The sequence below is a fragment of the Saccoglossus kowalevskii genome, chromosome 4 (genome assembly GCF_978046115.1).
Source record: "Saccoglossus kowalevskii chromosome 4, keSacKowa6.1, whole genome shotgun sequence".
Classification (NCBI taxonomy): domain Eukaryota; kingdom Metazoa; phylum Hemichordata; class Enteropneusta; family Harrimaniidae; genus Saccoglossus; species Saccoglossus kowalevskii.
Window position 1 is genome coordinate 38,565,020 of NC_140644.1, and position 27,135 is coordinate 38,592,154.

The following is a 27,135-nucleotide window of genomic DNA, read 5'->3' on the forward strand; positions in this document are numbered from 1 at the left end:
TTGAGAAATTCATTATGATTGGTCACGTGGTTTGGCTGCCATTTTGGATTTGTTCTCAACAGGAAGTAGTTTTTTACTCATGCCACACTTGAGCGTTAATCTCAAATATTGCGTCATGGCATGACCCTATCTAACCCTTTCAGAAACCTAAAAAAAATTTCAGATCAGTCACATGGTTTCGCCGCCATCTTGGATTTTAAACAAAATTGATCAAAAGTTTGGGCATTTGTTTCTCAGAGGTGATTCAACGAATCTACTAGATGTTTTTATATTTACCATGCCTGTCCTTAGCTCCATACGAGAAAAATAATATTATTTTGATCAGTCACGTGGTTTGTCCGCCATCTTGGATTTTGTGAAAATAGAAATTATGCAATTACAAGTGTTGTGTTAGTCCGATTGGAATAAAATTTTGTGTGTGTATTCTACTCTTTAGATACATTCTTTCCCCTGAATGGCATATGGCTAGGTCATGTGGCTACGCGCCCATGGGGTAGGGGGCTTCTAACCTCATTAATATGCATAGCTGCTATATCTCAAGCACTGTTGCAGTTAGGAAGATGATTCCTGTGTTATCATGACAACAGTGAACAAGCAATTTCATTAAAATAACAGATTACCATATATGGTCATGTGAACTCATTAATATGCATAACTGTTATATCTGAAGCACTGTTGCAGGTAGGAAGATGATTCCTGTGTTATCATGACAACAGTGAACCTGAGATTTGATTAAAATAACAGATGACCATATATTAATAACCTTTATATCTCAAATAAATATATGGAACCAACTGCAATTCGACCTCATGGTACTAATCATTCAAACTAATTGTGTATCATGTGTATCATTTGACATTATTTATGGCATGTATACTTGGGCCCCTGTGATGCTGCTTGCAGCTTTAATCTTCTTTCTTCTTTCTTTCTTTCTTCCGTAACTTTTTTCGTCAAGCCGTTTGAGAAAACCGCTGAACAGAATGGTCTGGTAATGTTCTATACTGATAGTCCCTAATGTGAACTGGTGCAACATGCTTTCAGAATTTTGATTGGTCAATTAGTTTGGCAGCCATATTGGATTGAAATAAAACCGGAAGTGGCTGTTTGACCACTTTCTGAGGGTCTCGGCGTCTAGATTTTTTTATGGTATATAGTACAACTCATGTGTAATAAATATCAGCAATAAAAACTTTAGCGGTCATGTGACTTTTCCCGCCATTTTGTTTTTCCTAAAAACAGCAAAAAACACTTAAAAATCTTCTTCTTCAGAACCACCAAGTAGAATGCTCTCATATGTAGTATTTAGCTTCTATATATGAATCCCATTTAGGTTTGAACATTTTTTTACGATTGGTCACGTGGTTTGGCCACCATTTTGGATTTCTTCTAAACAGGAAGTAGTTTTTTACTCTGGCAACACTTGAGGGATTATTTTCAATTTTGCTTCATGGCATCAGTGTATCAAACCCTTTCAAAAATCTAAAAAAAAATTCAGATCAGTCACATGGTTTGGCCGCCATTTTGGATTTTGAGGAAAATTGACCAAAAGTTTGGGTATTTGTTTCTCAGAGACGATTCAACCAATCTACTAGATGTTTTTATATTTACCATACCTGCCGTTAGCTCCATATGAGAAAAATAATATTATTTTGATCAGTCACGTGGTTTGGCCGCCATCTTGGATTTTGTGAAAATAGACATTATGCAACTACATGTTTTGTATTAGTCTGATTTCTTTCAAATTTTGTATATGCATTTGTGTCATCAGATGCATCATTTTGCCCCAATAGCACACTGCTAGGCCACGTGGCTGGGCACCCATGGGGTGGGGGCTTCTAACCTCATTAATATGCATAACTGTTATAACTCAAGCACTGTCGCAGTTAGGGTGATGAATCCTGTGTTATTATGACAACGTTGAACAAGAGATTTGATTAAAATAACAGATGACCATATATGGTCATGTGAACTCATTAATATGCATAACCATTATATCTTAAACACTGTTGCAGTTAGGAAGATGAATCCTGTGTTATTATGACAACAGTGAACAAGAGATTTGATTAAAATAACAGATGACCATATATGGTCATGTGAACTCATTAATATGCATAACCATTATATCTCAAACACTGTTGCAGTTAGGAAGATGAATCCTGTGTTATTATGACAACAGTGAACAAGAGATTTGATTAAAATAACAGATGACCATATATGGTCATGTAAACTCATTAATATGCATAGCAGTCATATCTGAAACACTGTCGCAGAGCAGGACATGTAACTAGTGTCATTATGAAGACATTGAATGAAAGATGTAACTGACATTAGAAATGGCTATATATGATTATGTAATCTCATTATTGTGCATAAGAACATGGCTCATTATATATCCTGAAAACCATATTTCGATAACCAAACCAGGTAAATACATGGTACCAACTTCATTTCGACCTCATGTTACTGATAATTCAAGCTACCTGATTGTGTAACATGTGACCTCATTAATTATGAAACAGAATCTTATCAGCTTGGGCCCCGGTGACGCCGCTTGCGGCTTTAATCTTTCTTTCTTCTTTCCGCCGTAACTTTTTTCGTCAAGCCGTTTGAGAAAACCGCTGAACGGAATGGTCTGATAATGCTCTATACTGATAGTCCCTAATGTGAACTGGTGCAACATGCTTTCAGAATTTAGATTGGTCAATTAGTTTGGCAGCCATAGTGGATTGAAATAAAACCGGAAGTGGCTGTTTGACCACTTTCTGAGGGTCTAGGCCCCTAGATTTTTTTATGGTATATAGTACAACTCATGTGTAATAGATATAAGCAATAAAAACTTTAGCGGTCATGTGACTTTTCCCGCCATTTTGTTTTTCCTAATAATGGCAAAAAACACTTAAAAATCTTCTTCTTCAGAACCACCAAGCAGAATGCTCTCATATATAGTATTTGGCTTCTATATATGAAGCCCATTTATGTTTGAAAAAATTATCACGATTGGTCACATGGTTTGGCCACCATTTTGGATTTCTTCTAAACAGGAAGTAGTTTTTTACTCTGGCAACACTTGAGGGATTACCCTGAATATTGCTTCTTGGCATCTCTATATCAAACTCTTTCGGAAAACTAAAACAGATTTCAGATCAGTCACATGGTTTGGCCGCCATTTTGGATTTTAGGCAAAATTGATCAAAAGTTTGGGCATTTGTTTCTCAGAAGTGATTCAACCAATCTACTAGATGTTTTTATATTTACCATGCCTGGCCGTAGCTCCATTTGAGAAAAATAATATTATTTTGATCAGTCACATGGTTTGGCCGCCATCTTGGATTTTATGAAAACAAATCTTGTGCATTTACATGTGTTGTATTGGTCCGATTTGGCTAAAATTGTATATGTGCATTCTACTCTTGAGATGCATTCTTTCAACCGAATGCCACGTGGCTGGGTTTTTTCGCTGAGCGCCTAGGGGGTGGGGGCTTCTAACCTCATTAATATGCATAACTGATATATCTCAAGCACTGTTGGAGTTAGGAAGATGATTCCTGTGTTATCATGACAACAGTGAACAAGAGATTTGATTAAAATAACAGATGACCATATATGGTCATGTGAACTCATTAATATGCATAACCATTATATCTTAAACACTGTTGCAGTTAGGAAGATGAATTCTGTGTTATTATGACAACAGTGAACAAGAGATTTGATTAAAATAACAGATGACCATATATGGTCTTGTGAACTCATTAATATGCATAACTGTCATATCTCAAACACTGTTGCAGTTAGGAAGATGAATCCTGTGTTATTATGACAACATTGAACAAGAGATTTGATTAAATAACAGATGACCATATATGGTCATGTGAACTCATTAATATGCATAACCATAATATCTTAAACACTGTTGCAGTTAGGAAGATGAATCCTGTGTTATTATGACAACAGTGAACAAGAGATTTGATTAAAATAACAGATGACCATATATGGTCATGTGAACTCATTAATATGCATAGCAGTCATATCTAAAACACTGTCGCAGAGCAGGACATGTAACTAGTGTCATTATGAAGACATTGAATGAAAGATGTAACTGACATTAGAAATGGCTATATATGATTATGTAATCTCATTATTGTGCATAAGAACATGGCTCATTATATATCCTGAAAACCATATTTCGATAACCAAACCAGGTAAATACATGGTACCAACTACATTTCGACCTCATGTTACTGATAATTCAAGCTGCCTGATTGTCTAACATGTGACCTCATTAATTATGAAACATAATCTTATCAGCTTGGGCCCCGGTGACGCCGCTTGCGGCTTTAATTTCTTCTTTCTTCTTTCTTTCTTCTTTCTTCCGTAACTTTTTTCGTCAAGCCGTTTGAGAAAACTGCTGAACTGAATAGTCTGAAAATGCTCTATACTTATAGTCCCTAATGTGATCTGGTGCAACATGCTTTCAGAATTTCGATTGGTCAATTAGTTTGGCAGCCATATTGGATTGGAATAAAACCGGAAGTGGCGGTTTGACCACTTTCTGAGGGTCTAGGCCTCTAGATTTTTTTATGGTATATAGTACAACTCATGTGTAATAAATATCAGCAATAAAAACTTTAGCGGTCATGTGACTTTTCCCGCCATTTTGTTTTTCCTAAAAACGGCAAAAAACACTTAAAAATCTTCTTCTTCAGAACCACCTAGCAGAATGCTCTCATATGTTGTATTTAGCTTCTATATATGAATCCCATTTACGTTTGAAAAAATGTTTACGATTGGTCACGTGGTTTGGCCACCATTTTGGATTTCTTCTAAACAGGAAGTAGTTTTTTACTCTGGCAACACTTGAGGGAATATTTTCAATTTTGCTTCATGGCATCTGTGTATCAAGCCCTTTCAGAAACCTAAAAAAAAATTCAGATCAGTCACATGGTTTGGCCGCCATTTTGGATTTTAAGCAAAATTGACCAAAAGTTTGGGTATTTGTTTCTCAGAGACGATTCAACCAATCTACTAGATGTTTTTATATTTACCATGCCTGGCCTTAGCTGCATACGAGAAAAATAATATTATTTTGATCAGTCACGTGGTTTGGCCGCCATCTTGGATTTTGTGAAAATAGAAATTATGCAACTACATGTTTTGTATTAGTCTGATTTCTTTCAAATTTTGTATGTGCATTTGTGTCATCAGATGCATCATTTTGTCCCAATAGCACACTGTTAGGCCACGTGGCTGGGCACCCATGGGGTTGGGGCTTCTAACCTCATTAATATGCATAACTGTTATAACTCAAGCACTGTTGTAGTTAGGATGATGAATCCTGTGTTATTATGACAACCTTGAACAAGAGATTCGATTAAAATAACAAACGACCATATATGGTCATGTGAGCTCATTAATATGCATAACTGTCATATCTCAAACACTGTTGCAGTTAGGAAGTGGAATCCTGTGTTATTATGACAACATTGAACAAAAGATTTGATTAAAATAACAGATGACCATATATAGTCACGTGAGCTCATTAATATGCGTAATCATTATATCTCAAACACTGTTGCAGTTAGGAAGATGAATCCTGTGTCATTATGACAACAGTGAACAAGAGATTTGATTAAAATAACAGATAACCATATATGGTCATGTGAACTCATTAATATGCATAACCATTATATCTTAAACACTGTCGCAGTTAGGAAGATAAATCCTGTGTCATTATGACAACAGTGAACAAGAGATTTGATTAAAATAACAGATAACCATATATGGTCATGTGAACTCATTAATATGCATAGCAGTCATATCTAAAACACTGTCGCAGTTAGGAAGATGAATCCTGTGTTATTATGACAACAGCGAACAAGAGATTTGATTAAAATAACAGATGACCATATATGGTCATGTGAACTCATTAATGTGCATAACCATTATATCTTAAACACTGTTGCAGTTAGGAAGATGAATCCTGTGTTATTATGACAACAGTGAACAAGAGATTTGATTAAAATAACAGATAACCATATATGGTCATGTGAACTCATTAATATGCATAACCATTATATCTTAAACACTGTTGCAGTTAGGAAGATGAATCCTGTGTTATTATGACAACAGTGAACAAGAGATTTGATTAAAAATAACAGATGACCATATATGGTCATGTGAACTCATTAATATGCAAAGCAGTCATATCTAAAACACTGTCGCAGAGCAGGACATGTAACAAGTGTCATTATAAAGACATTGAATGAAAGATGTAACTGACATTAGAAATGGCTATATATGATTATGTAATCTCATTATTAAGAACATGGCTCATTATATATCCTGAAAACCATATTTCGATAACCAAACCTAGTAAATACATGGTACCAACTTCATTTTGACCTCATGTTACTGATAATTCAAGCTACCTGATTGTCTAACATGTGACCACATTAATTATGAAACAGAATCTTGTCAGCTTGGGCCCCGGTGACGCCGCTTGCGGCTTTAATTAGGGGCCCAAGCCTGTAGGGCGTGGCCCCTATTCTTATTGTCCGGTTTTTTCTTCTTCTTTCTTCCGTAACTTTTTTCGTCAAGCCGTTTGAGAAAACCGCTGAACAGAATGGTCTGATAATGCTCTATACTGATAGTCCCTATAGTGAACTGGTGCAACATGCTTTCAGAATTTCGATTGGTCAATTAGTTTGGCAGCCATGTTGAAATGAAATAAAACCGGAAGTGGCTGTTTGACCACTTTCTGAGGGTCTAGGCGTCTAGATTTTTTTATGGTATATAGTACAACTCATGTGTAATAGATATCAGCAATAAAAACTTTAGCGGTCATGTGACTTTTCCCGCCATTTTGTTTTTCCTAAAAACGGCAAAAAACACTTGAAAATCTTCTTCTTCAGAACCACCAAGCAGAATGCTCTCATATGTAGTATTTAGCTTCTATATATGAATCTCATTCATGTTTGAAAAAATGTTTACGATTGGTCACGTGGTTTGGCCACCATTTTGGATTTCTTCTAAACAGGAAGTAGTTTTTTACTCTGGCAACACTTGAGGGAATATTTTCAATTTTGCTTCATGGCATCTGTGTATCAAGCCCTTTCAGAAACCTAAAAAAAAATTCAGATCAGTCACATGGTTTGGCCGCCATTTTGGATTTTAAGCAAAATTGACCAAAAGTTTGGGTATTTGTTTCTCAGAGACGATTCAACCAATCTACTAGATGTTTTTATATTTACCATGCCTGGCCTTAGCTGCATACGAGAAAAATAATATTATTTTGATCAGTCACGTGGTTTGGCCGCCATCTTGGATTTTGTGAAAATAGAAATTATGCAACTACATGTTTTGTATTAGTCTGATTTCTTTCAAATTTTGTATGTGCATTTGTGTCATCAGATGCATCATTTTGCCCCAATAGCACACTGTTAGGCCACGTTGCTGGGCACCCATGGGGTGGGGGCTTCTAACCTCATTAATATGCATAACTGTTATAACTCAAGCACTGTTGTAGTTAGGATGATGAATCCTGTGTTATTATGACAACCTTGAACAAGAGATTCGATTAAAATAACAAATGACCATATATGGTCATGTGAGCTCATTAATATGCATAGCAGTCATATCTAAAACACTGTCGCAATTAGGAAGATGAATCCTGTGTTATTATGACAACATTGAACAAGATATTTGATTAAAATAACAGATAACCATATATGGTCATGTGAACTCATTAATATGCACAACCATTATATCTTAAACACTGTTGCAGTTAGGAAGATAAATCCTGTGTCATTATGACAACAGTGAACAAGAGATTTGATTAAAATAACAGATAACCATATATGGTCATGTGAACTCATTAATATGCAAAGCAGTCATATCTAAGCACTGTCGCAGAGCAGGACATGTAACTAGTGTCATTATGAAGACATTGAATGAAAGATGTAACTGACATTAGAAATGGCTATATATGATTATGTAATCTCATTATTGTGCATAAGAACATGGCTCATTATATATCCTGAAAACCATATTTCGATAACCAAACCAGGTAAATACATGGTACCAACTTCATTTTGACCTCATGTTACTGATAATTCAAGCTACCTGATTGTCTAACATGTGACCACATTAATTATGAAACGGAATCTTGTCAGCTTGGGCCCCGGTGATGCCGCTTGCGGCTTTAATTAGGGGCCCAAGCCTGAAGGGCGAGGCCCCTATTCTTATTGTCCGGTTTTTAGGGGCCCAAGCCTGAAGGGCGAGGCCCCTATTCTTATTGTCCGGTTTTTTCTTCTTTCTTTCTTTCTTTCTTTCTTTCTTCCGTAACTTTTTTCGTCAAGCCGTTTGAGAAAACCGCTGAACGGAATGGTCTGATAATGCTCTATACTGATAGTCCCTAATGTGAACTGGTGCAACATGCTTTCAGAATTTAGATTGGGCAATTAGTTTTGCAGCCATATTGGATTGAAATAAAACCGGAAGTGGCTGTTTGACCACTTTCTGAGGGTCTAGGCGTCTAGATTTTTTTATGGTATATAGTACAACTCATGTGTAATAGATATCAGCAATAAAAACTTTAGCGGTCATGTGACTTTTCCCGCCATTTTGTTTTTCCTAAAAACGGCAAAAACTACTAAAAAATCTTCTTCTTCAGAACCACCAAGCAGAATGCTCTCATATGTAGTATTTAGCTTCTATATATGAATCCCATTTACGTTTGAAAAAATGTTTACGATTGGTCACGTGGTTTGGCCACCATTTTGGATTTCTTCTAAACAGGAAGTAGTTTTTTACTCTGGCAACACTTGAGGGAATATTGTCAATTTTGCTTCATGGCATCTGTGTATCAAGCCCTTTCAGAAACCTAAAAAAAAATTCAGATCAGTCACATGGTTTGGCCGCCATTTTGGATTTTAAGCAAAATTGACCAAAAGTTTGGGTATTTGTTTCTCAGAGACGATTCAACCAATCTACTAGATGTTTTTATATTTACCATGCCTGGCCTTAGCTGCATACGACAAAAATAATATTATTTTGATCAGTCACGTGGTTTGGCCGCCATCTTGGATTTTGTGAAAATAGAAATTATGCAACTACATGTTTTGTATTAGTCTGATTTCTTTCAAATTTTGTATGTGCATTTGTGTCATCAGATGCATCATTTTGCCCCAATAGCACACTGTTAGGCCACGTGGCTGGTCACCCATGGGGTGGGGGCTTCTAACCTCATTAATATGCATAACTGTTATAACTCAAGCACTGTTGTAGTTAGGATGATGAATCCTGTGTTATTATGACAACAGTGAACAAGAGATTTGATTAAAATAACAGATGGCCATATATGGTCATGTGAACTCATTAATATGCATAACCATTATATCTCAAACACTGTTGTAGTAAGGAAGATGATTCCTGTGTTATCATGACAACAGTGAACAAGAGATTTGATTAAAATAACAGATAACCATATATGGTCATGTGAACTCATTAATATGCATAACCATTATATCTTAAACACTGTTGCAGTTAGGAAGATGAATCCTGTGTTATTATGACAACAGTGAACAAGAGATTTGATTAAAATAACAGATGACCATATATGGTCATGTGAACTCATTAATATGCATAACCATTATATCTTAAACACTGTTGCAGTTAGGAAGATGAATCCTGTGTTATTATGACAACAGTGAACAAGAGATTTGATTAAAATAACAGATGACCATATATGGTCATGTGAACTTATTAAAATGCATAGCAGTCATATCTAAAACACTGTCGCAGAGCAGGACATGTAACTAGTGTCATTATGAAGACATTGAATGAAAGATGTAACTGACATTAGAAATGACTATATATGATTATGTAATCTCATTTTTGTGCATAAGAACATGGCTCATTATATATCCTGAAAACCATATTTTGATAACCAAACCAGGTAAATACATGGTACCAACTTCATTTTGACCTCATGTTACTGATAATTCAAGCTTCCTGATTGTTTAACATGTGACCACATTAATTATGAAACAGAATCTTGTCAGCTTGGGCCCCGGTGACGCCGCTTGCGGCCAAGCCTGTAGGGCGTGGCCCCTATTCTTATTGTTCGGTTTTTTAGGGGCCCAAGCCCGAAGGGCTAGGCCCCTATTGTTATTGTTCAGTTTTTTAGGGGCCCAAGCCCAAAGGGCGAGGCCCCTATTCTTATTGTCCGGTTTTTTCTTCTTTCTTTCTTCTTCTTTCTTCCGTAACTTTTTTCGTCAAGCCGTTTGAAAAAAACGCTTAACGGAATGGTCTGATAATGCTCTATACTGATAGTCCCTAATGTGAACTGGTGCAACATGCTTTCAGAAATTTGATTGGCCAATTAGTTTGGCAGCCATATTGGATTGAAATAAAACCGGAAGTGGCTGTTTGACCACTTTCTGAGGGTCTAGGCCTCTAGATTTTTTTATGGTATATAGTACAACTCATGTGTAATAAATATCAGCAATAAAAACTTTAGCGGTCACGTGACTTTTCCCGCCATTTTGTTTTTACTAAAAACGGCAAAAAACACTTTAAAATCTTCTTCTTCAGAACCACCTAGCAGAATGCTCTCATATGTAGTATTTAGCTTCTATATATGAAGCCCATTTACGTTTGAAAAAATTATTACGATTGGTAACGTGGTTTGGCCACCATTTTGGATTTCTTCTCAACAGGAAGTAGTTTTTTACTCTGGCAACACTTGAGGGATTATTTTCAATTTTGCTCCATGGCATCTGTGTATCGAACCCTTTCAGAAACCTAAAAAAAATTTCAGATCAGTCACATGGTTTGGCCGCCATCTTGGATTTTAAGCAAAATTGACCAAAAGTTTGGGCATTTGTTTCTCAGAGACGATTCAACCAATCTACTATATGTTTTTATATTTACCATGCCTGGCCTTAGCTCCATATGAGAAAAATAATATTATTTTGATCAGTCACGTGGTTTGGCCGCCATCTTGGATTTTGTGAAAATAGAAATTATGCAACTACATGTTTTGTATTAGTCTGATTTCTTTCAAATTTTGTATGTGCATTTGTGTCATCAGATGCATCATTTTGCACCAATAGCACACTGTTAGGCCAAGTGGCTGGGCACCCATGGGGTGGGGGCTTCTAACCTCATTAATATGCATAACTGTTATAACTCAAACACTGTTGTAGTTAGGATGATGAATCCTGTGTTATTATGACAACCTTGAACAAGAGATTCGATTAAAATAACAAATGACCATATATGGTCATGTGAGCTCCTTAATATGCATAACTGTCTTATCTCAAACACTGTTGCAGTTAGGAAGTGGAATCATGTGTTATTATGACAACATTGAACAAAAGATTTGATTAAAATAACAGAAGACCATATATAGTCACGTGAGCTCATTAATATGCGTAATTGTTATATCTCAAACACTGTTGCAGTTAGGAAGATGAATCCTGTGTCATTATGACAACAGTGAACAAGAGATTTGATTAAAATAACAGATAACCATATATGGTCATGTGAACTCATTAATATGCATAACCATTATATCTTAAACACTGTCGCAGTTAGGAAGATAAATCCTGTGTCATTATGACAACAGTGAACAAGAGATTTGATTAAAATAACAGATAACCATATATGGTCATGTGAACTCATTAATATGCATAGCAGTCATATCTAAAACACTGTCGCGGTTAGGAAGATGAATCCTGTGTTATTATGACAACAGTGAACAAGAGATTTGATTAAAATAACAGATGACCATATATGGTCATGTGAACTCATTAATATGCATAACCATTATATCTTAAACACTGTTGCAGTTAGGAAGATGAATCCTGTGTTATTATGACAACAGTGAACAAGAGATTTGATTAAAATAACAGTTGACCATATATGGTCATGTAAACTTATTAATATGCATAGCAGTCATATCTGAAACACTGTCGCAGAGCAGGACATGTAACTAGTGTCATTATGAAGACATTGAATGAAAGATGTAACTGACATTAGAAATGGCTATATATGATTATGTAATCTCATTATTGTGCATGAGAACATGGCTCATTATATATCCTGAAAACCATATTCCGATAACCAAACCAGGTAAATACATGGTACCAACTTCATTTCGACCTCATGTTACTGATAATTCAAGCTACCTGATTGTCTAACATGTGACCTCATTAATTATGAAACAGAATCTTATCAGCTTGGGCCCCGGTGACGCCGCTTGCGGCTTTAATTCTTTAGGGGCCCAAGCCTGAAGGGCGAGGCCCCTATTCTTATCGTCCGGTTTTTTCTTCTTTCTTCTTTCTTTCTTTCTTCCGTAACTTTTTTCGTCAAGCCGTTTGAGAAATCCGCTGAACGGAATGGTCTGATAATGTTCTATACTGATAGTCCCTAATGTGAACTGGTGCAACATGCTTTCAGAATTTTGATTGGTCAATTAGTTTGGCAGCCATATTGGATTGAAATAAAATCGGAAGTGGCTGTTTGACCACTTTCTGAGGGTCTAGGCGTCTAGATTTTTTTATGGTATATAGTACAACTCATGTGTAATAAATATCAGCAATAAAAACTTTAGCGGTCATGTGACTTTTCCCGCCATTTTGTTTTTCGTAAAAACGGCAAAAAACACTTAAAAATCTTCTTCTTCAGAACCACCAAGTAGAATGCTCTCATATGTAGTATTTAGCTTCTATATATGAATCCCATTTATGTTTGAACATTTTTTTACGATTGGTCACGTGGTTTGGCCACCATTTTGGATTTCTTCTAAACAGGAAGTAGTTTTTTACTCTGGCAACACTTGAGGGATTATTTTCAATTTTGCTTCATGGTATCAGTGTATCAAACCCTTTCAGAAATCTAAAAAAAAATTCAGATCAGTCACATGGTTTGGCCGCCATTTTGGATTTTAAGCAAAATTGACAAAAAGTTTGGGTATTTGTTATTCAGAGACGATTCAACCAATCTACTAGATGTTTTTATATTTACCATGCCTGCCCTTAGCTCCATATGAGAAAAATAATATTATTTTGATCAGTCACATGGTTTGGCCGCCATCTTGGATTTTGTGAAAATAGACATTATGCAACTACATGTTTTGTATTAGTCTGATTTCTTTCAAATTTTGTATGTGCATTTGTGTCATCAGATGCATCATCTTGCCCCAATAGCACACTGCTAGACCACGTGGCTGGGCACCCATGGGGTGGGGGCTTCTAACCTCATTAATATGCAAAACTGTTATAACTCAAACACTGTCGCAGTTAGGGTGATGAATCCTGTGTTATTGTGACAACGTTGAACAAGAGATTTGATTAAAATAACAGATGACCATATATGGTCATGTGAACTCATTAATATGCATAACCATTATTTCTTAAACACTTTTGCAGTTAGGATGATGAATCCTGTGTTATTATGACAACGTTGAACAAGAGATTCGATTAAAATAACAAATGACCATATATGGTCATGTGAACTCATTAATATGCATAACTGTCATATCTCAAACACTGTTGCAGTTAGGAAGTGGAATCCTGTGTTATTATGACAACATTGAAAAAAAGATTTGATTAAAATAACAGATGACCATATATAGTCATGTGAGCTCATTAATATGCGTAATCGTTATATCTCAAACACTGTTGCAGTTAGGAAGATGAATCCTGTGTCATTATGACAACGTTGAACAAGAGATTTGATTAAAATAACAGATAACCATATATGGTCATGTGAACTCATTAATATGCATAACCATTATATCTTAAACACTGTCGCAGTTAGGAAGATGAATCCTGTGTTATTATGACGACAGTGAACAAGAGATTTGATTAAAATAACAGATGACCATATATGGTCATGTGAACTCATTAATATGCATAGCAGTCATATCTAAAACACTGTCGCAGAGCAGGACATGTAACTAGTGTCATTATGAAGACATTGAATGAAAGATGTAACTGACATTAGAAATGGCTATATATGATTATGTAATCTCATTCTTGTGCATAAGAACATGGCTCATTATATATCCTGAAAACCATATTTCGATAACCAAACCAGGTAAATACATGGTACCAACTTCATTTTGACCTCATGTTACTGATAATTCAAGCTACCTGATTGTCTAACATGTGACCACATTAATTATGAAACAGAATCTTGTCAGCTTGGGCCCCGGTGACGCCGCTTGCGGCTTTAATTCTTTCTTCTTTCTTCTTTCTTCTTTCTTCCGTAACTTTTTTCGTCAAGCCGTTTGAGAAATCCGCTGAACGGAATGGTCTGATAATGCTCTATTCTGATAGTCCCTAATGTGAACTGGTGCAACATGCTTTCAGAATTTTGATTGGTCAATTAGTTTGGCAGCCATATTGGATTGAAATAAAACCGGAAGTGGCTGTTTGACCACTTTCTGAGGGTCTAGGCGTCTAGATTTTTTTATGGTATATAGTACAACTCATGTGTAATAAATATCAGCAATAAAAACTTTAGCGGTCATGTGACTTTTCCCGCCATTTTGTTTTTCCTAAAAACGGCAAAAAACACTTAAAAATCTTCTTCTTCAGAACCACCAAGTAGAATGCTCTCATATGTAGTATTTAGCTTCTATATATGAATCCCATTTATGTTTGAACATTTTTTTACGATTGGTCACGTGGTTTGACAACCATTTTGGATTTCTTCTAAACAGGAAGTAGTTTTTTACTCTGGCAACACTTGAGGGAATATTTTCAATTTTGCTTCATGGCACCAGTGTATCAAACCCTTTCAGAAATCTAAAAAAAAATTCAGATCAGTCACATGGTTTGGCCGCCATTTTGGATTTTAAGCAAAATTGACAAAAAGTTTGGGTATTTGTTATTCAGAGACGATTCAACCAATCTACTAGATGTTTTTATATTTACCATGCCTGCCCTTAGCTCCATATGAGAAAAATAATATTATTTTGATCAGTCACGTGGTTTGGCCGCCATCTTGGATTTTGTGAAAATAGACATTATGCAACTACATGTTTTGTATTAGTCTGATTTCTTTCAAATTTTGTTATGTGCATTTGTGTCATCAGATGCATCATTTTGCCCCAATAGCACACTGCTAGACCACGTGGCTGGGCACCCTTGGGGTGGGGGCTTCTAACCTCATTAATATGCATAACTGTTATAACTCAAACACTGTCGCAGTTAGGGTGATGAATCCTGTGTTATTATGACAACGTTGAACAAGAGATTTGATTAAAATAACAGATGACCATATATGGTCATGTGAACTCATTAATATGCATAACCATTATATCTTAAACACTGTCGCAGTTAGGGTGATGAATCCTGTGTTATTATGACAACGTTGAACAAGAGATTTGATTAAAATAACAGATGACCATATATGGTCATGTGAACTCATTAATATGCATAACCATTATATCTTAAACACTGTTGCAGTTAGGATGATGAATCCTGTGTTATTATGACAACGTTGAACAAGAGATTCGATTAAAATAACAAATGACCATATATGGTCATGCGAGCTCATTAATATGCATAACTGTTATATCTCAAACACTGTTGCAGTTAGGAAGTGGAATCCTGTGTTATTATGACAACAGTGAACAAGAGATTTGATTAAAATAACAGATGACCATATATGGTCATGTGAACTCATTAATATGCATAGCAGTCATATCTGAAACACTGTCGCAGAGCAGGACATGTAACTAGTGTCATTATGAAGACATTGAATGAAAGATGTAACTGTCATTAGAAATGACTATATATGATTATGTAATCTCATTTTTGTGCATAAGAACATGGCTCATTATATATCCTGAAAACCATATTTCGATAACCAAACCAGGTAAATACATGGTACCAACTTCATTTTGACCTCATGTTACTGATAATTCAAGCTACCTGATTGTCTAACATGTGACCACATTAATTATGAAACAGAATCTTGTCAGCTTGGGCCCCGGTGACGCCGCTTGCGGCTTTAATTAGGGGCTCAAGCCCAAAGGGCGAGGCCCCTATTCTTATTGTTCGGTTTTTTAGGGGCCCAAGCCCAAAGGGCGAGGCCCCTATTCTTATTGTCCGGTTTTTTAGGGGCCCAAGCCCATAGGGCGAGGCCCCTATTCTTATTGTCCGGTTTTTAGGGGCCCAAGCCTGAAGGGCGAGGCCCCTATTCTTATTGTCCGGTTTTTTAGGGGCCCAAGCCTGAAGGGCGAGGCCCCTATTCTTATTGTCCGGTTTTTTAGGGGCCCAAGCCCAAAGGGCGAGGCCCCTATTATTATCGTTCAGTTTTTTCTTTCTTTCTTTCTTTCTTTCTTCCGTAACTTTTTTCGTCAAGCCGTTTGAGAAAACCACTGAACGGAATGGTCTGATAATGCTCTATACTGATAGTCCCTAATGTGAACTGGTGCAACATGCTTTCAGAATTTCGATTGGTCAATTAGTTTGGCAGCCATATTGGATTGAAATAAAACCGGAAGTGGCTGTTTGACCACTTTCTGAGGGTCTAGGCGTCTAGATTTTTTTATGGTATATAGTACAACTCATGTGTAATAGATATCAGCAATAAAAACTTTAGCGGTCACGTGACTTTTCCCGCCATTTTGTTTTTCCTAAAAACGGCAAAAAACACTTGAAAATCTTCTTCTTCAGAACCACCTAGCAGAATGCTCTCATATGTTGTATTTAGCTTCTATATATGAATCCCATTTACGTTTGAAAAAAATATTACGATTGGTCACGTGGTTTGGCCACCATTTTGGATTTCTTCTAAACAGGAAGTAGTTTTTTACTCTGGCAACACTTGAGGGAATATTTTCAATTTTGCTTCATGGCATCTGTGTTTCAAGCCCTTTCAGAAACCTAAAAAAAATTTCAGATCAGTCACATGATTTGGCCGCCATTTTGGATTTTAAGCAAAATTTACCAAAAGTTTGGGTATTTGTTTCTCAGAGATGATTCAACCAATCTACTAGATGTTTTCATATTTACCATGCCTGGCCTTAGCTGCATACGAGAAAAATAATATTATTTTTATCAGTCACGTGGTTTGGCCGCCATCTTGGATTTTGTGAAAATAGAAATTATGCAACTACATGTTTTGTCTGATTTCTTTCAAATTTTGTATGTGCATTTGTGTCATCAGATGCATCATTTTGCCTCAATAGCACACTGTTAGGCCACGTGGCTGGGCACCCATGGGGTGGGGGCTTCTAACCTCATTAATATGCATAACTGATATATCTCAAGCACTGTTGGAGTTAGGAAGATGATTCCTGTGTTATCATGACAACGTTGAACAAGAGATTTGATTAAAATAACAGATGACCATATATGGTCACGTGAACTCATTAATATGCATAACCATTATATCTTAAACACTGTTGCAGTTAGGAAGATGAATCCTGTGTTATTATGACAACAGTGAACAAGAGATTTGATTAAAATAACAGATGACCATATATGGTCATGTGAACTCATTAATATGCATAACCATTATATCTTAAACACTGTTGCAGTTAGGAAGATGAATCCTGTGTTATTATGACAACAATGAACAAGAGATTTGATTAAAATAACAGATGACCATATATGGTCATGTAAACTCATTAATATGCATAGCAGTCATATCTGAAACACTGTCGCAGAGCAGGACATGTAACTAGTGTCATTATGAAGACATTGAATGAAAGATGTAACTGACATTAGAAATGGCTATATATGATTATGTAATCTCATTATTGTGCATAAGAACATGGCTCATTATATATCCTGAAAACCATATTTCGATAACCAAACCAGGTAAATACATGGTACCAACTTCATTTTGACCTCATGTTACTGATAATACAAGCTACCTGATTGTCTAACATGTGACCTCATTTATTATGAAACAGAATCTTGTCATGATAGATCAGCTTGGGCCCCGGTGATGCCGCTTGCGGCTTTAATTAGGGGCCCAAGCCCGAAGGGCGAGGCCCCTATTCTTATTGTTCGGTTTTTTCTTCTTTCTTCTTCTTTCTTCCACAACTTCTTTCGTCAAGCCGTTTGAGAAAACCGCTGAACGGAATGGTCTGATAATGCTTCATACTGATAGTCCATAATGTGAACTGGTGCAACATGCTTTCAGAATTTCGATTGGTCAATTAGTTTGGCAGCCATATTGGATTGAAATAAAAACGGAAGTGGCTGTTTGACCACTTTCTGAGGGTCTAGGCATCTAGATTTTTTTATGGTATATAGTACAACTCATGTGTAATAGATATCAACAATAAAAACTTTAGCGGTCATGTGACTTTTTCCGCCATTTTGTTTTTCCTAAAAACGGCAAAAAACACTTGAAAATCTTCTTCTTCAGAACCACTATGCAGAATGCTCTCATATGTAGTATTTGGCTTCTATTTTCGAATCCAATTTACGTTTGAAAAAATTGTTATGATTGGTCACATGGTTTGGCCGCCATTTTGGGTTTCTTCTAAACAGGAAGTAGTTTTTTACTCTGGCAAAACTTGAGGGATTATTTTCAATTTTGCTTCATGGCATCTGTATATCATTCCCTTTCAGTAACCTAAAAAAGATTTCAGATCAGTCACATGGTTTGGCCGCCATCTTGGATTTTAAGCAAAATTGATCAAAAGTTTGGGCATTTGTTTCTCAGAGGTGATTCAACCAATCTACAAGATGTTTTTATATTTACCATGCCTGGCCTGATCTCCATATGAGAAAAATAATATTATTTTGATCAGTCACATGGTTTGGCCGCCATCTTGGATTTTATGAAAACAAACCTTGTGCATTTACATGTGTTGTATTGGTCCGATTTGGCTAAAATTGTACATGTGCATTCTACTCATGAGATGCATTCTTTCAACCGAATGGCACGTGGCTGGGTTTTGTCGCCAAGCGCCTAAGGGGTGGGGGCTTCTAACCTCATTAATATGCATAACTGATATATCTCAAGCACTGTTGGAGTTAGGAAGATGAAACCTGTGTTATTATGACAACATTAAACAATTGATTTCATTAAAATAACAGATTACCATATATGGTCATGTGAACTCATTAATATGCATAACCATTATATCTCAAACACTGTTGTAGTTAGGAAGATGATTCCTGTGTTATCATGACAACAGTGAACAAGAGATTTGATTAAAATAACAGATGACCATATATGGTCATGTGAACTCATTAATATGTATAACCATTACATCTTAAACACTGTTGTAGTAAGGAAGATGAATCCTGTGTTATTATGACAACAGTGAACAAGAAATTTGATTAAAATAACAGATGACCATATATGGTCATGTGAACTCATTAATATGCAAAGTAGTCATATCTAAAACACTGTCGCAGAGCAGGACATGTAACTAGTGTCATTATGAAGACATTGAATGAAAGATGCATCTGACATTAGAAATGGCTATATATGATTATGTAATCTCATTATTGTGCATAAGAACACGGCTCATTATATATCCTGAAAACCATATTTCGATAACCAAACCAGATAAATACATGGTACCAACTTCATTTCGACCTCATGTTACTGATAATACAATCTACCTGCAGCTGATTGTCTAACATGTGACCTCATTAATTATGAAACAGAATCTTATCAGCTTGGGCCCCGGTGACGCCGCTTGCGGCTTTAATTAGGGGCCCAAGCCCGAAGGGCGAGGCCCCTATTCTTATTGTCCGGTTTTTTTTTCTTTCTTTCTTTCTTCCGTAACTTTTTTCGTCAAGCCGTTTGAGAAAACTGCTGAACGGAATGGTCTGATAATGCTCTATACTGATAGTCCCTAATGTGAACTGGTGCAACATGCTTTCAGAATTTCGATTGGTCAATTAGTTTGGCAGCCATATTGGATTGAAATAAAACCGGAAGTGGCTGTTTGACCACTTTCTGAGGGTCTAGGCGTTTAGATTTTTTTATGGTATATAGTACAACTCATGTGTAATAAATATCAGCAATAAAAACTTTAGCGGTCATGTGACTTTTCCCGCCATTTTGTTTTTCCTAAAAACGGCATAAAACACTCAAAAATCTTCTTCTTCAGAACCACCAAGCAGAATGCTCTCATATGTAGTATTTAGCTTCTATATATGAATCCCATTTATGTTTGACAAAATGTTTACGATTGGTCACGTGGTTTGGCCACCATTTTGGATTTCTTCTAAACAGGAAGTAGTTTTTTACTCTGGCAACACTTGAGGGAATATTTTCAATTTTGCTTCATGGCATCTGTGTATCAAGCCCTTTCAGAAAACTAAAAAAAATTTCAGATCAGTCACATGGTTTGGCCGCCATTTTGGATTTTAAGTAAAATTGACCAAAAGTTTGGGTATTTGTTTCTCAGAGACGATTCAACCAATCTACTAGATGTTTCTATATTTACCATGCATGGCCTTAGCTGCATACGAGAAAAATAATATTATTTTGATCAGTCACGTGGTTTGGCCGCCATCTTGGATTTTGTGAAAATAGAAATTATGCAACTACATGTTTTGTATTAGTCTGATTTCTTTCAAATTTTGTATGTGCATTTGTGTCATCAGATGCATCATTTTGCCCCAATAGCACACTGTTAGGCCTCGTGGCTGGGCACCCACGGGGTGGGGGCTTCTAACCTCATTAATATGCATAACTGTTATAACTCAAGCACTGTTGTAGTTAGGATGATGAATCCTGTGTTATTATGACAACCTTGAACAAGAGATTCGATTAAAATAACAAATGACCATATATGGTCATGTGAGCTCATTAATATGCATAACTGTCATATCTCAAACACTTTTGCAGTTAGGAAGTGGAATCCTGTGTTATTATGACAACATTGAACAAAAGATTTGATTAAAATAACAGATGACCATATATAGTCACGTGAGCTCATTAATATGCGTAATCGTTATATCTCAAACACTGTTGCAGTTAGGAAGATGAATCCTGTGTCATTATGACAACGGTGAACAAGAGATTTGATTAAAATAACAGATGACCATATATGGTCATGTGAACTCATTAATATGCATAACCATTATATCTTAAACACTGTTGCAGTTAGGAAGATGAATCCTGTGTTATTATGACAACAGTGAACAAGAGATTTGATTAAAATAACAGATAACCATATATGGTCATGTGAACTCATTAATATGCATAACCATTATATCTTAAACACTGTTGCAGTTAGGAAGATGAATCCTGTGTTATTATGACAACAGTGAACAAGAGATTTGATTAAAAATAACAGATGACCATATATGGTCATGTGAACTCATTAATATGCAAGCAGTCATATCTAAAACACTGTCGCAGAGCAGGACATGTAACAAGTGTCATTATGAAGACATTGAATGAAAGATGTAACTGACATTAGAAATGGCTATATATGATTATGTAATCTCATTATTAAGAACATGGCTCATTATATATCCTGAAAACCATATTTCGATAACCAAACCAGGTAAATACATGGTACCAACTTCATTTTGACCTCATGTTACTGATAATTCAAGCTACCTGATTGTCTAACATGTGACCACATTAATTATGAAACAGAATCTTGTCAGCTTGGGCCCCGGTGACGCCGCTTGCGGCTTTAATTTCTTCTTTCTTTCTTTCTTTCTTTCTTCCGTAACTTTTTTCGTCAAGCCGTTTGAGAAAACCGCTGAACGGAATGGTCTGATAATGCTCTATACTGATAGTCCCTAATGTGAACTGGTGCAACATGCTTTCAGAATTTCGATTGGTCAATTAGTTTGGCAGCCATATTGGATTGAAATAAAACCGGAAGTGGCTGTTTGACCACTTTCTGAGGGTCTAGGCGTCTAGATTTTTTTATGGTATATAGTACAACTCATGTGTAATAAATGTCAGCAATAAAAACTTTAGCGGTCATGTGACTTTTCCCGCCATTTTGTTTTTCCTAAAAACGGCAAAAAACACTAAAAAATCTTCTTCTTCAGAACCACCTAGCAGAATCCTCTCATGTGTTGTATTTAGCTTCTATATATGAATCCCATTTAGGTTTGATAAAATTATTACGATTGGTCACGTGGTTTGGCCACCATTTTGGATTTCTTCTAAACAGGAAGTAGTTTTTTACTATGGCAACACTTGAGGGATTATTTTCAATTTTGCTTCATGGCATCTGTATATCTATCTCTTTCAGAAACCTAAAAAAGATTTCAGATCAGTCACGTGGTTTGGCCGCCATCTTGGATTTTAAGCAAAATTGCCCAAAAGTTTGGACATTTGTTTCTCAGAGGTGATTCAACCAATCTACCAGATGTTTTTATATTTACCATGCCTGGCCTTAGCTCCATATGAGAAAAATAATATTATTTTGATCAGTCACATGGTTTGGCCGCCATCTTGGATTTTATGAAAACAGATCTTGTGCAATTACATGTGTTGTATTGGTCCGATTTGGCTAAAATTGTATATGTGCATTCTACTCTTGAGATGCATTTTTTCAACCGAATGGCACGTGGCTGGGTTTTGTCACTGGGCGCCTAAGGGGTGGGGGCTTCTAACCTCATTAATATGCATAACTGATATATCTCAAGCACTGTTGGAGTTAGGAAGATGAAACCTGTGTTATTATGACAACATTAAACAATTGATTTCATTAAAATAACAGATTACTATATATGGTCATGTGAACTCATTAATATGCATAACCATTATATCTCAAACACTGTTGTAGTTAGGAAGATGATTCCTGTGTTATCATGACAACAGTGAACAAGAGATTTGATTAAAATAACAGATGACCATATATGGTCATGTGAACTCATTAATATGCATAACCATTATATCTTAAGCACTGTTGCAGTTAGGAAGATGAATCCTGTGTTATTATGACAACAGTGAGCAAGAGATTTGATTAAAATAACAGATGACCATATATGGTCATGAGAACTCATTAATATGCATAGCAGTCATATCTGAAACACTGTCGTAGAGCAGGACATGTAACTAGTGTCATTATGAAGACATTGAATGAAAGATGTAACTGACATTAGAAATGGCTATATATGATTATGTAATCTCATTATTGTGCATAACAACATGGCTCATTATATATCCTGAAAACCATATTTCGATAACCAAACCAGGTAAATACATGGTACCAACTTCATTTCGACCTCATGTTACTGATAATACAAGCCACCTGATTGTCTAACATGTGACCTCATTTATTATGAAACAGAATCTTGTCATGATAGATCAGCTTGGGCCCCGGTGACGCCGCTTGCGGCTTTAATTTCTTCTTTCTTCTTTCTTTCTTTCTTCCGTAACTTTTTTCGTCAAGCCGTTTGAGAAAACCGCTGAACGGAATGGTCTGATAATGTTCTATACTGATAGTCCCTAATGTGAACTGGTGCAACATGCTTTCAGAATTTTGATTGGTCAATTAGTTTGGCAGCCATATTGGATTGAAATAAAACCGGAAGTGGCTGTTTGACCACTTTCTGAGGGTCTAGGCGTCTAGATTTTTTTATGGTATATAGTACAACTCATGTGTAATAAATATCAGCAATAAAAACTTTAGCGGTCATGTGACTTTTCCCGCCATTTTGTTTTTCCTAAAAACGGTAAAAAACACTTAAAAATCTTCTTCTTCAGAACCACCAAGTATAATGCTCTCATATGTAGTATTTAGCTTCTATATATGAATCCCATTTATGTTTGAACATTTTTTTACGATTGGTCACGTGGTTTGGCCACCATTTTGGATTTCTTCTAAACAGGAAGTAGTTTTTTACTCTGGCAACACTTGAGGGATTATTTTCAATTTTGCTTCATGGCATCTGTATATCAAACCCTTTCAGAAACCTAAAAAAGATTTCAGATCAATCACATGGTTTGGCCGCCATCTTGGATTTTAAGCAAAATTGACCAAAAGTTTAGGCATTTGTTTCTCAGAGGTGATTCAACCAATCTACTAGATGTTTTTATATTTACCATGCCTGGCCTTAGCTTCATATGAGAAAAATAATATTATTTTGATCAGTCACATGGTTTGGCCGCCATCTTGGATTTTATGAAAACAAATCTTGTGCAATTACATGTGTTGTATTGGTCGGATTTGGCTAAAATTGTATATGTGCATTCTACTCTTGAGATGCATTCTTTCAACCGAATGGCACGTGGCTGGGGTTTGTCGCGGGGCGCCTGAGGGGTGGGGGCTTCTAACCTCATTAATATGCATAACTGATATATCTCAAGCACTGTTGGAGTTAGGAAGATGAAACCTGTGTTATTATGACAACATTAAACAATTGATTTCATTAAAATAACAGATTACCATATATGGTCATGTGAACTCATTAATATGCATAACCATTATATCTCACACACTGTTGTAGTAAGGAAGATGATTCCTGTGTTATCATAACAACAGTGAACAAGAGATTTGATTAAAATAACAGATGACCATATATGGTCATGTGAACTCATTAATATGCATAACCATTATATCTTAAACACTGTTGCAGTTAGGAAGATGAATTCTGTGTTATTATGACAACAGTGAACAAGAGATTTGATTAAAATAACTGATGACCATATATGGTCATGTGAACTCATTAATATGCATAACCATTATATCTTAAACACTGTTGCAGTTAGGAAGATGAATCCTATGTTATTATGACAACAGTGAACAAGAGATTTTAGTAAAATAGCAGATGACCATATATGGTCATGTGAACTCATTAATATGCAAAGCAGTCATATATAAAACACTGTCGCAGAGCAGGACATGTAACTAGTGTCATTATGAAGACATTGAATGAAAGATGTAACTGACATTAGAAATGGCTATATATGATTATGTAATCTCATTATTGCGCATAAGAACATGGCTCATTATATATCCTGAAAACCATATTTCGATAACCAAAATAGGTAAATACATGGTACCAAGTTCATTTCGACCTCATGTTACTGATAATACAAGCTACCTGCAGCTGATTGTCTAACATGTGACCACATTAATTATGAAACAGAATCTTGTCAGCTTGGGCCCCGGTGATGCCGCTTGCGGCTTTAATTAGGGGCCCAAGCCTGAAGGGCGAGGCCCCTATTCTTATCGTCCGGTTTTTTAGGGGCCCAAGCCCGAAGGGCGAGGCCCCTATTCTTATTGTCCGGTTTTTTCTTTCTTTCTTCTTTCCGCCGCAACTTTTTTCGTCAAGCCGTTTGAGAAAACCGCTGAACGGAATGGTCTGATAATGCTCTATACTGATAGTCCCTAATGTGAACTGGTGCAACATGCTTTCAGAATTTAGATTGGTCAATTAGTTTGGCAGCCATATTGGATTGAAATAAAACCGGAAGTGGCTGTTTGACCACTTTCTGAGGGTCTAGGCGTCTAGATTTTTTTATAGTATATAGTACAACTCATGTGTAATAGATATCAGCAATAAAAACTTTAGCGGTCACGTGACTTTTCCCGCCATTTTGTTTTTCCTAAAAACGGCAAAAAACACTTGAAAATCTTCTTCTTCAGAACCACCTAGCAGAATGCTCTCATATGTCGTATTTAGCTTCTATATATGAATCCCATTTACGTTTGAAAAAAATATTACGATTGGTCACGTGGTTTGGCCACCATTTTGGATTTCTTCTAAACAGGAAGTAGTTTTTTAATCTGGCAACACTTGAGGGATTATTTTCAATTTTGCTTCATGGCATCTGTATATCAAACCCTTTCAGAAACCTAAAAAAGATTTCAGATCAGTCACATGGTTTGGCCGCCATCTTGGATTTTAGGCAAAATTGACCAAAAGTTTGGGCATTTGTTTCTCAGAGGTGATTCAACCAATCTAACAGATGTTTTTATATTTACCATGCCTGGCCTTAGCTCCATATGAGAAAAATAATATTATTTTGATCAGTCACATGGTTTGGCCGCCATCTTGGATTTTATGAAAACAAATCTTGTGCAATTACATGTGTTGTATTGGTCGGATTTGGCTAAAATTGTATATGTGCATTCTACTCTTGAGATGCATTCTTTTAACCGAATGGCACGTGGCTGGGTTTTGTCGCTGGGCGCCTGAGGGGTGGGGGCTTCTAACCTCATTAATATGCATAACTGATATATCTCAAGCACTGTTGGAGTTAGGAAGATGAAACCTGTGTTATTATGACAACATTAAACAATTGATTTCATTAAAATAACAGATTACCATATATGGTCATGTGAACTCATTAATATGCATAACCATTATATCTCAAACACTGTTGTAGTAAGGAAGATGATTCCTGTGTTATCATGACAACAGTGAACAAGAGATTTGATTAAAATAACAGATGACCATATATGGTCATGTGAACTCATTAATATGCATAACCATTATATCTTAAACACTGTTGCAGTTAGGAAGATGAATTCTGTGTTATTATGACAACAGTGAACAAGAGATTTGATTAAAATAACCGATGACCATATATGGTCATGTGAACTCATTAATATGCAAAGCAGTCATATCTAAAACACTGTCGCAGAGCAGGACATGTAACTAGTGTCATTATGAAGACATTGAATGAAAGATGTAACTGACATTAGAAATGGCTATATATGATTATGTAATCTCATTATTGTGCATAAGAACATGGCTCATTGTATATCCTGAAAACCATATTTTGATAACCAAAATAGGTAAATACATGGTACCAAGTTCATTTCGACCTCATGTTACTGATAATTCAAGCTACCTGATTGTCTAACATGTGACCTCATTAATTATGAAACAGAATCTTGTCAGCTTGGGCCCCGGTGACGCCGCTTGCGGCTTTAATTCTTTCTTTCTTTCTTTCTTCTTTCTTCCGTAACTTTTTTCGTCAAGCCGTTTGAGAAAACCGCTGAACGGAATGGTCTGATAATGCTCTATACTGATAGTCCCTAATGTGAACTGGTGCAACATGCTTTCAGAATTTTGATTGGCCAATTAGTTTGGCAGCCATATTGGATTGAAATAAAACCGGAAGTGGCTGTTTGACCACTTTCTGAGGGTCTAGGCGTCTAGATTTTTTTATGGTATATAGTACAACTCATGTGTAATAAATATCAGAAATAAA